The sequence below is a fragment of the Capsicum annuum genome, chromosome 3 (genome assembly GCF_002878395.1).
Source record: "Capsicum annuum cultivar UCD-10X-F1 chromosome 3, UCD10Xv1.1, whole genome shotgun sequence".
NCBI classification, from domain to species: Eukaryota; Viridiplantae; Streptophyta; class Magnoliopsida; order Solanales; family Solanaceae; genus Capsicum; species Capsicum annuum.
In genome coordinates, this window is record NC_061113.1 from 198,514,611 (window position 1) to 198,528,900 (window position 14,290).

At 34.7% G+C, this 14,290-nt stretch overlaps 1 non-coding gene across 1 annotated transcript; it reads left to right on the top strand.

Moving 5' to 3' along the window:
- The first annotated feature begins 11,822 nt into the window (after nt 1–11,822).
- Nucleotides 11,823–11,927, top strand: LOC124897454. The gene has a single exon (XR_007054173.1). It is a non-coding gene; the product is annotated as a small nucleolar RNA R71 (small nucleolar RNA).
- The last annotated feature ends 2,363 nt before the right edge of the window (nt 11,928–14,290 follow it).

Sequence of the window (14,290 nt, forward strand, 5' to 3'; positions counted from 1 at the left end):
ATTTTGGGAATTTCTTCCCATGATCGGTCTACCGATCATTACATCTAATAATGATCATGGGATGCATAATCTGAAGGCCACCATAATTTTATTTCTCTACATCAACCTACGATAGCAAGGGACTACTATTATCAAATCCAACAGTCATTGGTTGGCTCATCTGATGCCTTTAAGTCCTAGTTTCTGCATTATACTTCTTTGAAATAGTTTAACCTACAAATACCTAAAAAATACATCATACCTACAAACCATGCCTTTAAAGTAGCAAAATTCCCTTATTTTAAGTAGTGAATATGGTGTAAGTCTAGGGAACATCATCAACCTCAACTTAGGATGTTTGCTATGTCCTCAAGTGAACAAAACAAAAGTAAACAAAAGCAAAAACTAAATGATACTTAGCCAAGAGAAATCTTAAGAGTCCTATGGCAGTCATATTATCGTAAACCATTTTGAAAAGCATGTATGGATCAAAACACTTTATTCAACCTTATCAAAACCAAATACAGCTATGTGCACACAAATCACTCTTAAGTGTTAAATTAATTGCATTACATTATCAATAGATAACCTAGCATGTAAACCAATAACACTATCCAAACAAATAGCAACCACGATGCAACTCTTATGCCCACACATCAAAAATACCCCCCATACTTAAAATACTCAATGAATCAATAAACGGGAACTAAATTTAAGAACTCACTCTCACAAAGAAGTTTAGAAAGCGCTCATAAGATGTCATAGGCTTGCCCTTATTTTCTATGTCTTAGCTACTCGGTTAGTTTGATTAAATCACTATTGGACTTTATTGGATTATAATGTAGACTTAGGGACTAGTATAGTATATATGGATTGAGTGACTTATTCCTCCTTGGAACTACACTACTTTTGGATCCAATTTTCTACTTTCTTTATTTTTCTTCCATTTTTGACTTTTCAAACCTAGGGTGTTTCTTTTTTTTTTGCTAATTTTCTTTTTTTTTTTATTTTACATACTAGGCCGCACCACAATCCTTTTTTCATTTACTAACTCCTTCTACATATTTAATTTCTCATGTACCTTTATGATAACCACCCTCAACTTAGAAGATTTGCTTGAGTTAAGGTCCACAGCATCCAAGAAGGGACCAGGGCCAAAGTAGGTTCATTTTAATTAAATTGGGAAGGTGAATAGACTAGTTCAAGAAAAAGAGTTCAAGAAAAAGGTTTATTTAGGGTCAAAGTATAGGATCATGGGATATTATTTATCATTTGGTAGGCTATTAGGCTTATAATGGACCATTCAAGAACTGTCTATTATCTTTTCCTAACTGACTACCCAATTACCTTGGCGAGACTAATCGAGTAAGTTCTAGATTACAAACGCAAAATTAGATAAGCACCTCACACACACATAGCTTAGGTCTACAAATACAGTTACTACCTATCTAGTTCATGCATAGTTAGGCTACGGTTATCACACTTATAATACTAATGCCATAACAAGATCTTAATTGTTCATAGTTTACTATAAGCCCATAACACAACTAAAACATCAACAATTTTATGGAGGGGTATCATTTAAACACATTGAAATAAAAATACAAATTGCATGCTCTTTTGTGTTTTAACTGCACCAAGTTCTCCTATTTCTCTTTTGATTACACAAACAATAAAAAATAACTAGAAACACTAAATATAACTCCTTAACATGCTAGTTCTAACTAGATAGCACATCTAAGAGAAAAGAAATATGGAAACCAAAATCCTCATATATTGGTATGCCCCCACCCAAACTATGAAACTATGTTATGTCCCCACTGCACAAATATAGTTACAAAAATTAAAATCCAAGGTAAGGACATACATGTACCGCACTAGATGCCAGTCTGGAACTAATAAAATAAGGTCATAGATGCAACCCCTCCACCTTTTCAATCTCTCAAGGACTTACCAAAAGTGGTGCCAATGGTGGTCGGTGCAATCAAAGACGGTTCTGTGGATACAATCATTGTACTCCCTTGACTCTCAACAATAATATCAGTAGTAGCAATAGAAACAACACAAGTGAGACCTTATTTCTCTTTGACATATGCACCTCGTAGGTCCTCTTACTCAAAATAGTATCTTTATTCTTACCTTTATTATCTCTCTTCTTTCTCTTTTTATGAGGCTATGTCTCATCATCTCTCATATTATCCATACCTTACTCTTGTACCCAGTTATCGAGGATTGGATGTAGAAGTTCAAAACCTAAATATCAACCTCTTTCTCAAAGATAAAAATATATAAAAACTCCACAATAATAAACTGGAACTAAGAAAAATCCTTTAGAATAATTTTCAATCAAGCCATCTTTGTTGTGATTGACCTTAATTTCAGCATTTGAAAACTCTCCATCCTACTCGTCATTCAGCCCTCGAACTATAAAATAGATCTTGTATACCCCACTTAGCTTTATTCATCTCATCTTCCACATATGGTTTGATACCATCTTCTGAATTATTTATTCATGCCTCAGAGACGGCGAACTTTTTCATCATCATTTTGAAGAACTTTGTAGGTACCAAAGTATAGACCTATAGGCACAGTATTAAAGCACTAGTAGGTACTATGGTAGGCTAAGAGGATGAAGAAGTGGCACTAATCTTAAAAGTCAGTAGAATGAGAAGTGGGGGAAGCCCTATCACAACCCGAGACTACCCCCTAGTCGTAACACGGTGCCTGGAACCACAAGTAATCCTAGGCTAATCTGTAAACTGGCATACTGCTTGAGCAACTGATTTAAATTGTATAAAAACTAAATTTGCTGAGCGAAAACATGATCATCATAAAGTATGAATAAATGTACTGATAAAGTTTACAACTTGATAAATTTGAAGAAAGAACTAGAATTACATATCATGACTCTAACTGGCTATTTATGAAGCCTCTACTCTACTGACTATAGATAGTTGGGAAATACCTCAAACCATTACTAATCAATACATATGGATAATCAAAATACAACACATGAACTGCAATGGACTTGAGTTCCTGAAATAGGAGAACTCATTGCCTGTTGGCTGAAAGTTAAGAATTGTCTACTTCTGGTACCTACATTATGAAACAATGTATCCACTCAAACGTATATATGTTCAGTACTTTTAAAATGTACTGAGTAAGTAAGGGTGAATGAAATAAGTAAAACTGAATAGATATATAACTTAAAACATGCATGTTAAGTGAAAGTAGACTCACCAAGAGACTAAAATCAACTGAAAGATAAAGTATCTTAAAACAGAGTAACAAACATAATCTGATAAGCTGGTGAATCACTACACTTCATTTCTTAAATATTTACTTTCGTAGAATAAGTAGAACTAAGGTTGGGAAGCGATAAAACATGAATATTGTATGTAAATCTCATCGTAAAGTTGAACATGCTATAAAACTAAACAGAGGATCATGTATGGATACTGAGCATGAAAAAAATAAGTATGTAAAACTGAGAATGCAAGACCAAGTATAGCATATACTGACTTGATCTGAATAACATAAATAATCTGTAAAACTGACTGAATATTTACTAAAATCTGATTACTTGGTCAAGCAAACCTGAACTAAGATTAACTGAATACTGACTAAAACTATGGGAGCTATCATATAACTAACATAAACTATGTGAACTATCATGGAGTCCAATGTCTAACCCATGTTAAGGAGAGTTATTTTATCCTTACCATCAGAATAGAACCTGAACTGGAGTGATCACTAAATTGAGCCCATATTGGGCAAGGGGAACACTCTCGTGAGAGGCCTTAAACCTACGGTGGCATATAGTTTCTGCGGTAGTAGGATGTGCTGAACCATACTTCCCACTCGGTGCTAAATACTACTCCTAACTGAAAAACACAGAAATACTAATTGGTGCATGAACTGAAGCTGATAAGCTCAGGTCATGGTATTTTGAAAACAACAGTACTTACAAGGTATGAAATAATCATAAATGTGTAAACTGATAGTGTTCAATAAGATCATGACAAACCAAGTTCAACACTGAAATCATGAGTTGATTGACTCACAACTTAAAAAGACTGAAACATAAGTAAATATATAGGTATTAGGTGTTCATAACCCGCCAACACTGAATAATTACTAAAATAAGATAACAAACTCTTAAAATAGTAATATGAAGTCATAATTCAGAGACCCAAAACATTGGAAAGTTCAATACATGAGTATAATACATGAATTTAAGCATGAGGACGTATTAAACTTAGGATAATGACAATCTCTCATCAAATTAATGAAATTCAAGAAAAAAATATCAAACTTGTAATTTAAAACCTAGATAAGTACAACTCTTATTCTCTTTAGTCCTTTAAATCACAAGGTAATGAGATGTTTCAACACATGAGAATTTGGGGATGGACCCTAATTTAAGAACATGTAACTTCAACTTGAAAATTGTACTTTCAGGCACACGAATGAAAGATTAACCTTGTTCAATACCCCACATACCTGAATTTCTTAATTTCTTAATGAAAGCTTGAAATTGGAACTTGAATTCTTGAGTTCTTGGGGAAGAAAGCTTGAATTTCTTTTGTTTTGGGTAAAAACCCTAATTTCTTTTCCCTTAAGAGTGGAGAGGAGATCAAACATTAAAAATTGATTAATAAAATAAAACAATCGTGTATAGGATGATTTAAGTCGTGGGGTAGGGTTTGAGGTGAGGAAAAGACCAAAATATCCTTAGGGAAACTGAATAAAAATTGTAAGAATTTCTTTAGTTAATGACTTTGTTGAAAAACCTATCAACCAGTTGAAGGCTTGTCAACCTAGTCATCACCTTTCTCGTCATGAACTGGGTTGACAGCATATCAACTAGTTGACGGCTTGTCAAACTAGTCATCACCTTTTCTTCATGATCTGGTTAAGGTTGACGACTTAGTTGACAGCCTGTCAACTAGTTGATGGCTTATCAACCTAGTCATCACCTTTCCTTCAGAGATGAAGGGTGTTTCTATTTAAGGCTGACGACGAGGTTGATAGCTCATCACTTAGTTGATGGCTTATCACCTCAAGTAGTCACCTCATTGACAGACAGACACACTGAGGTAAAATAAGCATAACTTTCCACTTTGATATCATATTAAGGTGAAACCAAATGAGTTGGAAAGAAGAATCAAAGAACTTTCATTTGATCTATAATAGGAAACCTAAGTCATTATATTCTAGGAATTACACTCATTTAAAGTTGACCCATGTAGAATCAGATACTAAAACTAAATCGATACAAATGCTCTCAACTCGACTTTGCTCTATGTGCTTCCTATGACCATAATTCGCATAAAAAACACTTCATACATAAGGTTAAAGGTCATGACACATGATTATAGCTTGACATAATTGCTTTGGGGCCTTTAAACATATAACAAATAGTTGGAAACTTATCTATGAGCTTGTGGGGTATTACAAGCCCCTTCAGTTACCAGTGAGGGAAACACTAGCAAATGAATTCATGCTTGAGCCACCATCTTTATATAGTCCTTTCTCAGTATAATATCCATAGCTTAGGTCAGCCTAGTGATCTTAAGCATATTTGTATACCCAAATGCTATGTTTTGCCCATACTTTAGTGTAGTTGTAGAACAGATTATCTAGTATAGGTGGGTATTGTTGTACGTTAGATATAAATAAGTTAACCAATATGATTAGTACTATTTCTGGAGTAAATAAAGCATGTGGAGACATAAGATACCCATGGGTTACAGAGAAATATGGACATGAGCAGACCAATAAGTAAACTAAGGTTGCTAGGTAGACATGTGCCACACCCCTTGGGGATGTGCGATGGCCATGAGCCAGAGCCCTTGGGGTTGCATGTTAGGCCATGCGGTGCAGAGGTAGTCTCTAATTCAGTAAGATCTTTAAAATCAGGCTATGTTCAAAGCTTGGGGGTAATTTCACCATACATTTATGAATACCCTAAGCATGTTTTTTTAGGATCTACACATTACTTTGGAGTAGTTTAAAGAGGGTAAGGGTTCTCCATTAGGGTTCGTCTTCTGTAAACTCTTCTATACTTAATTCTTTAGTATGAACAAGATTAATTTTATAAGTTTGTTCAAAGTATGAATGTCTAAAAACCCTTGTTCTAGGGTAAAGGCCAAATGTATGATTATACTTCATATTCTCAAGTTGGTTAAATGTTAAATAATTGCATGGGTTGTGCTTAAACTCTTGCCCTTACTATTTTGATGCTTGGTCGATATTAAAATACATATATACTCTTATTGTGAATTCGAAAGGAAAACATTAGGGTAGAATGAGGAGTTTGAGGAGAAAGTTCTTATCTTTTATAAAGAAAGGATTGATTCGTGTCTAGAATAAGAATATACTTAGAATGTCTTAATTGGTTTAAATACAAAAAGAGAGTTAAATGTATCTAAATTGGATTATTGTAACCCTACCCAACGATGTAGTTACGATATCATTTTATGTAAATGATTAGAGACTCGAAAGACCATAATCATATTTTCAACCTTGTGAGTTAACAGCCCAATATACAATGTAATCAATGAGAGAATAACAATATATATGATTGCAGCGAGTACCTTGACCTTGAAATTTCACCTTGATTTTGATTCCAACCTTTCTCAATTGCGATTGTTAAGTTTTACTACCTTTGCTTACTGTTAGTTTGCTAGAATTTCACAAATCATCTTGATAAATTACAACACTTATTTGAAATATATTAACGACTCAATTAAGTAGATTGCTAAACTCTTAGTCGCAGTTGGTTCAATATCCAGCTCTTAAAGAGTGGAATGCCCCGAGACTACCCCCTGGACATCACACGTGCTTAGAAATACAAATAATCCCAAGTTAACCAATGATACTAGAATAATTTATGAGCAACTGAATAAAATACATTAAATTGGAAATAATAAGAAGAAAGATGTCTATAGCTAAATTTGTTCATTACGATAGTGTTTGAAAATTTACAACACTAGTTATACAAAAGAAAATTGAAATTGAATACATCAACTCTCACTGACTGTCTGACAGCACCCAAGCACACACACAAGTATACGTGGTCTACCAAGTAATATAGTGGCCTTCAAGAAAGAAGAATATCGATCCCACAGGTGCTTGTTCTAATGACTATTTAATTCTAGCTCACAATTTAGACTAATTGATGCAAGCATAACCAAAAGAGAGTTTTTACTATTTGTAATCTAAGGTAATGTAAACAATGCGTAAAATACAAGACTTGAGACAATCAATAAGTAGAGCCTAGGGTTAAGGCACTTCGAACAATCCTACTTCACTATTGAACTTCATTCGTTAAATTTCTTATTTGGTTGTTGATTCATAGGGTTAATCGCATGATCATGGTCTCCCCACCTCTAATCGTTTACCTAACTTGAACATTACAACTACATCGTTGTGCGGGGTTATAATAATACAATTAAGTGCTTAACATTTTCATCCTACATGTGAATCAAGTAAGGATTCTAGGTACATCCCTGTCCTAGATGCCAATTCAAATTCCTTATACAAGAATAAGAACCCTACTTGGTTCATCCCCATGTTCTATCTTTCTATTCCCTCTCCCAAGATCACAAGGTTGACAATATATGTATTCTAAGGGTGATCAATCCTCAAAATAATTAAAACAAGGATGAACAAGCAACCAAATATGATAAGCAATTAAACAAAATCAATTCAAAATGATAATAGCCATATTCTTGGCTTTATCCCTAGAAAGGGAGTTTTTAGCCACTAATGGCCATAATCATCATCCAAATAATTATATGAATGGTCAAAAAACATAAAGAAGCTAAATTAAAGAATTTAAAACCTAAAACGAAGTTGTAGCAGCCTCCTCAATTTTCCAATACATCCCAAGATGATCAACAAACTGTTTAATGAGTGTATATATAGTAAACCATTCATAATTCGTGTAGGAGTGGGATGTCATGTGTATTTTGAGCACCGGACTTAGGCATGCGGCATGGGCTATTTTACACCACTATGGAGCATGTTGCGTGGGCATAGATGCACTGTAATAGAGGGTGCAACACATGTTGTGGTGCACTGTAATAAAGGGTGCGACAAATGTTAATTGCGGGCAGCCACTGGAAATTGCCATCAAAATGTTTGCTAAGTGTTTCAACGTCCTTCCTTTTTATCCAAGCCCTGTGGTATTCTTTTGCTTTGAATTCCATCTTGTTCCACATAAATTTATCATCAACTTTAATTCTTAAAGCATCCTACAACATCACACAACAAGAATTATAGCTCAAAACAACGTAACATTCACAATGATGAGCAAGAAACACGAGCTAAGACAAGGCTTGCTCGCTTAATCTTTAACATTTGGCTTTGGATCTTGGCTTGACTCAATTACTTTTCACACATTACAAATAAGTTTTTCACACATAATTACACATTAAAACCATTATGAAACTCATTTGACACGTTAGAATCCAACATGAGAGACTAGAACAACACCTAGCTCAAGTTAGTAAAACTTGTTTTCTCACCTAAACTCTAATTGAACGCTTTAAGTCCAAACTTGTTTGGAAATATTATTAAGCATTGTAATCACACAATTGAACACTTAAATGATTATTTGTATCTTTATTAACACATAAATCACACAAATTGTCCTCAAAACAAGACTAACAAGCTAGAATAATAATACTAGAGTGCATAACTACACCCCACATCACCACCCCACACTTAAAGCCTTATTCGACCTCGAACTACTCTTGACTCTAAGAATCATAAGCCGAGGAGACTCTACACTTTTACCACATGGAAGACACAAAAGATATTACTATAATAACTACATATAATTCAAGTTTCGACACTAAGCATATTATGTACTCAATATGACAGTTCAAGAACACTACTCTAAAACATCTTAGCCTCAGGAATTGACTCACCAAATTGGTAAACTCATGGATATTTCTCAATAAAGGTCATCATATAAATAACCCACATTCATCAAACATGTGCCCTCACAATAAGAGAGTTACTCATGATCACTCACATAAATTCCATTCATAACATAATGGGTACAAGAATCAAGTTACGCTCACTCTCACAAGGAATTCACAAGTTACACATAATAAACCATAGGCTTGACCTTAGAGTAGTACTCCACTAATATCAGAATGATGAAACTTAAGATCAAATAGGTCTTTAAATGTTGTAATGTAGGCTAAGGGATGGGTAGAAACTATTTTGGGCAAGAATAGTGACTAAGCGCTTTAATACATCATTTTTCGCAATTAGCTCAATCACTAACAAACAACTTACACCACTTTATTCTACCCACATCTTTTGTTTTGCCCCATCTCACTAAGATCATTCACAAACACTATGGTGGGATTATGCTATGTACATATCATTCAATTTTTGCCCTTTTTCGCACCCATTATATGCTATACATCCCTATACTAGCCACCCTCAACTTAAGCGATTTGCCTTAGTTAGGGTGCATAATATATAAGTAGAACCAGGGCCAAAACAAGTTCATTGTAACATAATTAGGCTAAAAATGAGAATTTCTTAAGCACAAATTTCTGTTACTCCCAACCACAACACAATAATTTTTTACACACCACTAACTATAACTTTGATGCTTTAATTTTACCTTTTATCCTTTTATTTTTCAACTCCTCAACTCAACTAATTTTTTACTAAGCACTTAAGAGCTTTTGGATCAAATTCTGGTGTACTACACATGAGGCTGCCAAAACAAAAAACTAAAGGCTCAATGGGGCTTACTAGGATTATGCTTAAGGGTAGGTCAAAAAGAATGTATAAAACAAGGGTCTCAAAGAAATGCCTATATCATCTCCTAAACCCACAATCTTTATTTTTCTTTGCACACACACCAGGCAAGTTCTAGACATCATATGCAACAAGGAATATACAAATACCTTACACATACATGGCACATGATCAACTTCAAGTAGGACCATCATAGACTCTCGACCAAACAATCACATGAATTCAAATTTAAGCCAAGTACAACAGTCATAAACGTGAACCTAGGAGTCTCAAAAGTAGTAATTCACACAATCAACATGCTTTTACAATCAAAACATATTGTCGGGCATAGGTGGTTGTGAACTCTCTAGGTTAATAGCTTTTTCAACTTTATCCTTTTCAGGCTCATCAATTTGCATCATGTCGGGCATAGGTGGTTGTGGCTTAGGCTTCTCAATAAGGAAGTCCGAAAAGGTCTTTTGTGGAACCATCTCCACCACCCCACACTTATCCCCTTTAATCACAGTAATCATGCACAAATCTTTTTAGTGGGACAGTGTGTTAAGTAGTTTGTACACTTTAAAAATTGTCTCTTCATTCTTCAACCTCATTATAAGTGTTCCCTCTCTTACATCTATCAAAGATCCTCCCGGAACTAAGAATGGATGCCTCAAGATGATTGATACTTGTTTGTCTGCCTGAAAATCTAGAACAATAAAGTCAGCAGGAATAATAAATTTGCCAACCTTTATAAGCACATCCTCTATGACTCTGCCAGGATGGGCTATGGATCTATTTACCAGCTGCAATAGCATAGATCTTGGTCTAGGATTTCCCAAGCCTAATGTGTTGAACAAATTAAGGGTATCAATTTAATACTTGCTCCTAAATCACTAAGTGCCTGAACTATCTCATTATTGCCAATATGAATGGAGAGAGTGAACTTTCTAGGGTCCTTTAGGTTTTTTCGCATCTTTTGAGTCACCATAAAACTACACTCCTCAATAAGTGTTACCACCCACACCTCCTGCAACTTAACTTTATTAGCAACCACGTCACTCAAGTACTTACATACTTAGGCATTCCCTGCAAAACATCTAAAAAAGAGGTAAGTTAATGTGTATCTCTCTGAACGTCTCTACTTCTTGAAGTATGCATCCTCCTTTTCCTTTATATGATTTTTTTGGTAAAGGTAGTTATGGGATCTTTTTCACTTCTTCAGCAGCTCTTTTCGTTGAGTACTCAGACTTCCTTAATTTTTCAGCAACTTGGTCATTTACCTATTTAGGACTCAAATCAGCATCTACCTCCTTATTTGTCTTTAGAGGTTCTTCATGAACCTCTATACCACTCGTCAATGTGATTGTCATAAATTTTTAGGGTTTTTTGTATCTCCTAGAAGACCACCTTGCGACCTGGTATTTAGTGTTTGTTATAACTGCCCCAACTGCAACATTAAGCTTCTCGTGGCTATTTACTAGTTCTTTACAACTGCATCCAACTGTGTTTGAGTAGTTAGAATCTGCTTCATCATCTTTTTCAAGTTTCTAGTTGACTAATTTCCTTGTGCCGTAAATTTGCTGTTGTTGGGCATTTCATAGCTGATTCGGTGGTTGAGTCTGCTACTTCATGTTGTAAGCATTCCCGTAGTTAGTCCTCTGAACATTGCCCACAAATATAACTGACTCAGGATTGGCAGCACACATATTTGTAGAGTGACCACTATTTCCATACACCACACACTAAGTACTTGTTGGCTAAATTGCATTTACTGTGGCTGCAGGCTGTGTGGCACCCAATTTCATGTTGTTGAGTTATGTAGTCAACTGATTCTTTAATGTAGGGCAAATATAGTGGTAAAATAATTTACCTCTAAAACACCAACAACCTTATTTGTAGCATTCCTTGAGTCTAAATTCCACTTAAGATTACCTTGTGCAAATCGGTTCAACAAACTATACAACTCATCATACATCTTTTCAAGAGTTTGACCACCTATAGCTGAATCTAAAAAAATCATTGTGTTATGGTCAAATGCCTCAACAAAAGTATGAAATAATACCTCATTGGACTATTGATGGTGAGGACAATCCCGAAGAAGAACCTTGAAGCGCTCCCAAGCATAATATAAATTTTTGTCTGGCTTCTATTTAAAGCACACAATCTCACTGCAAAGTCTCATAGTCTTTTCAGATGGGAAAAATTGAATGAAGAATCTTCATGCTAAGTCATCCCATGATGTGATTAAATTTGTTGGCTCGGCATTTAACCACTTTTTTTGCATCCCCCAATAGTGAAAAAGGGAATAGTATTAGCCTCATATAGTTAGCATTCACACTCGTAGGGATGAATGTGTCACTGATTTCTAAAAAATTTCACAGGTAGACCTGTGGATCATCATGTGAAAGCTCATTTAACTGTCCACTGCTAATTAGAAGCTGCACCATATTCTATTTGAGCTCAAAATTATCTCCAAAAATGGATTACTGAAATAGGGAGGTCAAATTTTTTGGAAGTGGGATTGCCACTTCTCCAGCTGTCCTACGGGCTACTTGTTCATCAGCCATAATAGCAAAATTATCTTGATCTTCTTCGATTTGCAAAATAAGTAAGAGAAGGATTATTTCTCTCTTGCTTTGATGGAAACGTTGCTCATGTTCGGTACTTGGTTCAACCAATTCCCTATCCCTTGCAAGCTTATTAGACTTAAAACCTATTTCCTACAATTACAAAACAAAGACCAAGCGTAGAGAACCAAAGTAATCACGAAACGCAAAACTAAAAGTAAAATAGTTGCCAAATTTTAAGTCCTCGACAGCAGCGCCAAAAATTTGACAGCGCACATGCAAGTGTATGTGTTCTACCAAGTAATATAGTGGCCTTCCAGAAATCCGAATATCAATCCCACAAGGACTGGTTCTAATGAATATTCAATTCTAGTTCACAATTTAGATTAATTAATGCAAGCTTAACAAAAAGAGAGCATTTACTATTTGTAAAGACTTGAGACCATCAATAGAGCATAGCCTAGGGTTAAAGCACTTTGAACAATCCTACTACGTTATTGAACTTCATTCGTTAAATTTCTTATCTTGGTTGTTGATTCATAGGGTTAATCGCATGATCATGGCCTCCCAACCTCTAATTGTTTACCTAACTTGGACATTAAAACTACATCATTGAGCGGGGATATAATAATCTAATTAAGTGTTTAACGTTTTCATCCAAAATGTGAATCAAGTAAGGATTCTACGTACATCTCTATCCTAGATGATAATTCAAATTCCTTATTTTATAAAAGAATAAGAACCCTACTTGGTTTATCCCCTAGTTCTATCTTCCTATTCCCTCTCCCAAGATCACAACGTTGACAATATATGTATTCTAAGTGTGATCAATCCTCAAAATGATTAAAACAAGGATGAACAAGCAATCAAATACGATAAGCAATTAAACAAAATTAATTCAAAATGATAATAGCCATATTTTTTGCTTTAACCCTAGAAAGGGAGTTTTTAGCCACTAATGGCCATAATCATCATCCAAATAATTGTATGAATGATCAAAAACCATAAAGAAGCAAAATTAAAGAATGTAAAACCTAAAACAAAGTTGCAGCAGCCTCCTCAATTTTCCAATACATCCCAAAATGATCAACAAAGTGTTTAATGAGTGTATATATAGTAAACCATTCATAATTTGTATAGGAGTAGGATATCATGTGTATTTTGAGCACCGGATTTAGGCATGCAGCATGGGTTGTTGTAAACTGCTATATAGCATACTGTGCAGGCATAGATGCACTGTAATAGAGGGTGCAACACATTTTGTGGTGCACTACAATGGAGGGTGTGACACATGCAAATCACTAGCAGCCACTGGAAATTGCCATCAAAATTTTTGCCAAGTGTTCCAAACATCCTTCCTTTTTATCCAAGCCTTGTGGCATTCTTTTACTTAGAATTCCATCTTGTTCCACGTTAATTTATCATCAAATTTAATTCCTCAAGCATCCTAAAATATTACACATCAAGCATTATATCTCAAAACAACATAACATTTACAAAGATGAGCAAGAAACACGATATAAGACAAGGCTTGCTCACTTAATCTTTAACATTTTCCTTTGGCTCTTGGCTTAATTACTTTTTGAACAAACAAAAAAGTTTTTCACACATAATTAAACATTAAAACCATTAAGAACTCATCTGACACCTTAGAATCCAACATGAGAGACTAGAACAATATCTAGCTCAAGTTAGTAAAACTAGTTTTCTCATCTAAACTCTAATTGAACGCTTTAAGAGCAAACTTATTTGGAAACACAATTAAGCATTGTAATTATATAGTTGGACACTTAAATGCTTATTTATATCTTTATTAAGACATAAATAAAATTAATTATCCTTAAAACAAGACTAACAAAGTAGAATAACAACACTACAGTGCATAAATACACCCCACATCACTATCTATGAAGCCTCTACTAGTATTGGGGCAGTTGAGTTATGGACTGAGGATAAGAGAAAAAAATTTATTT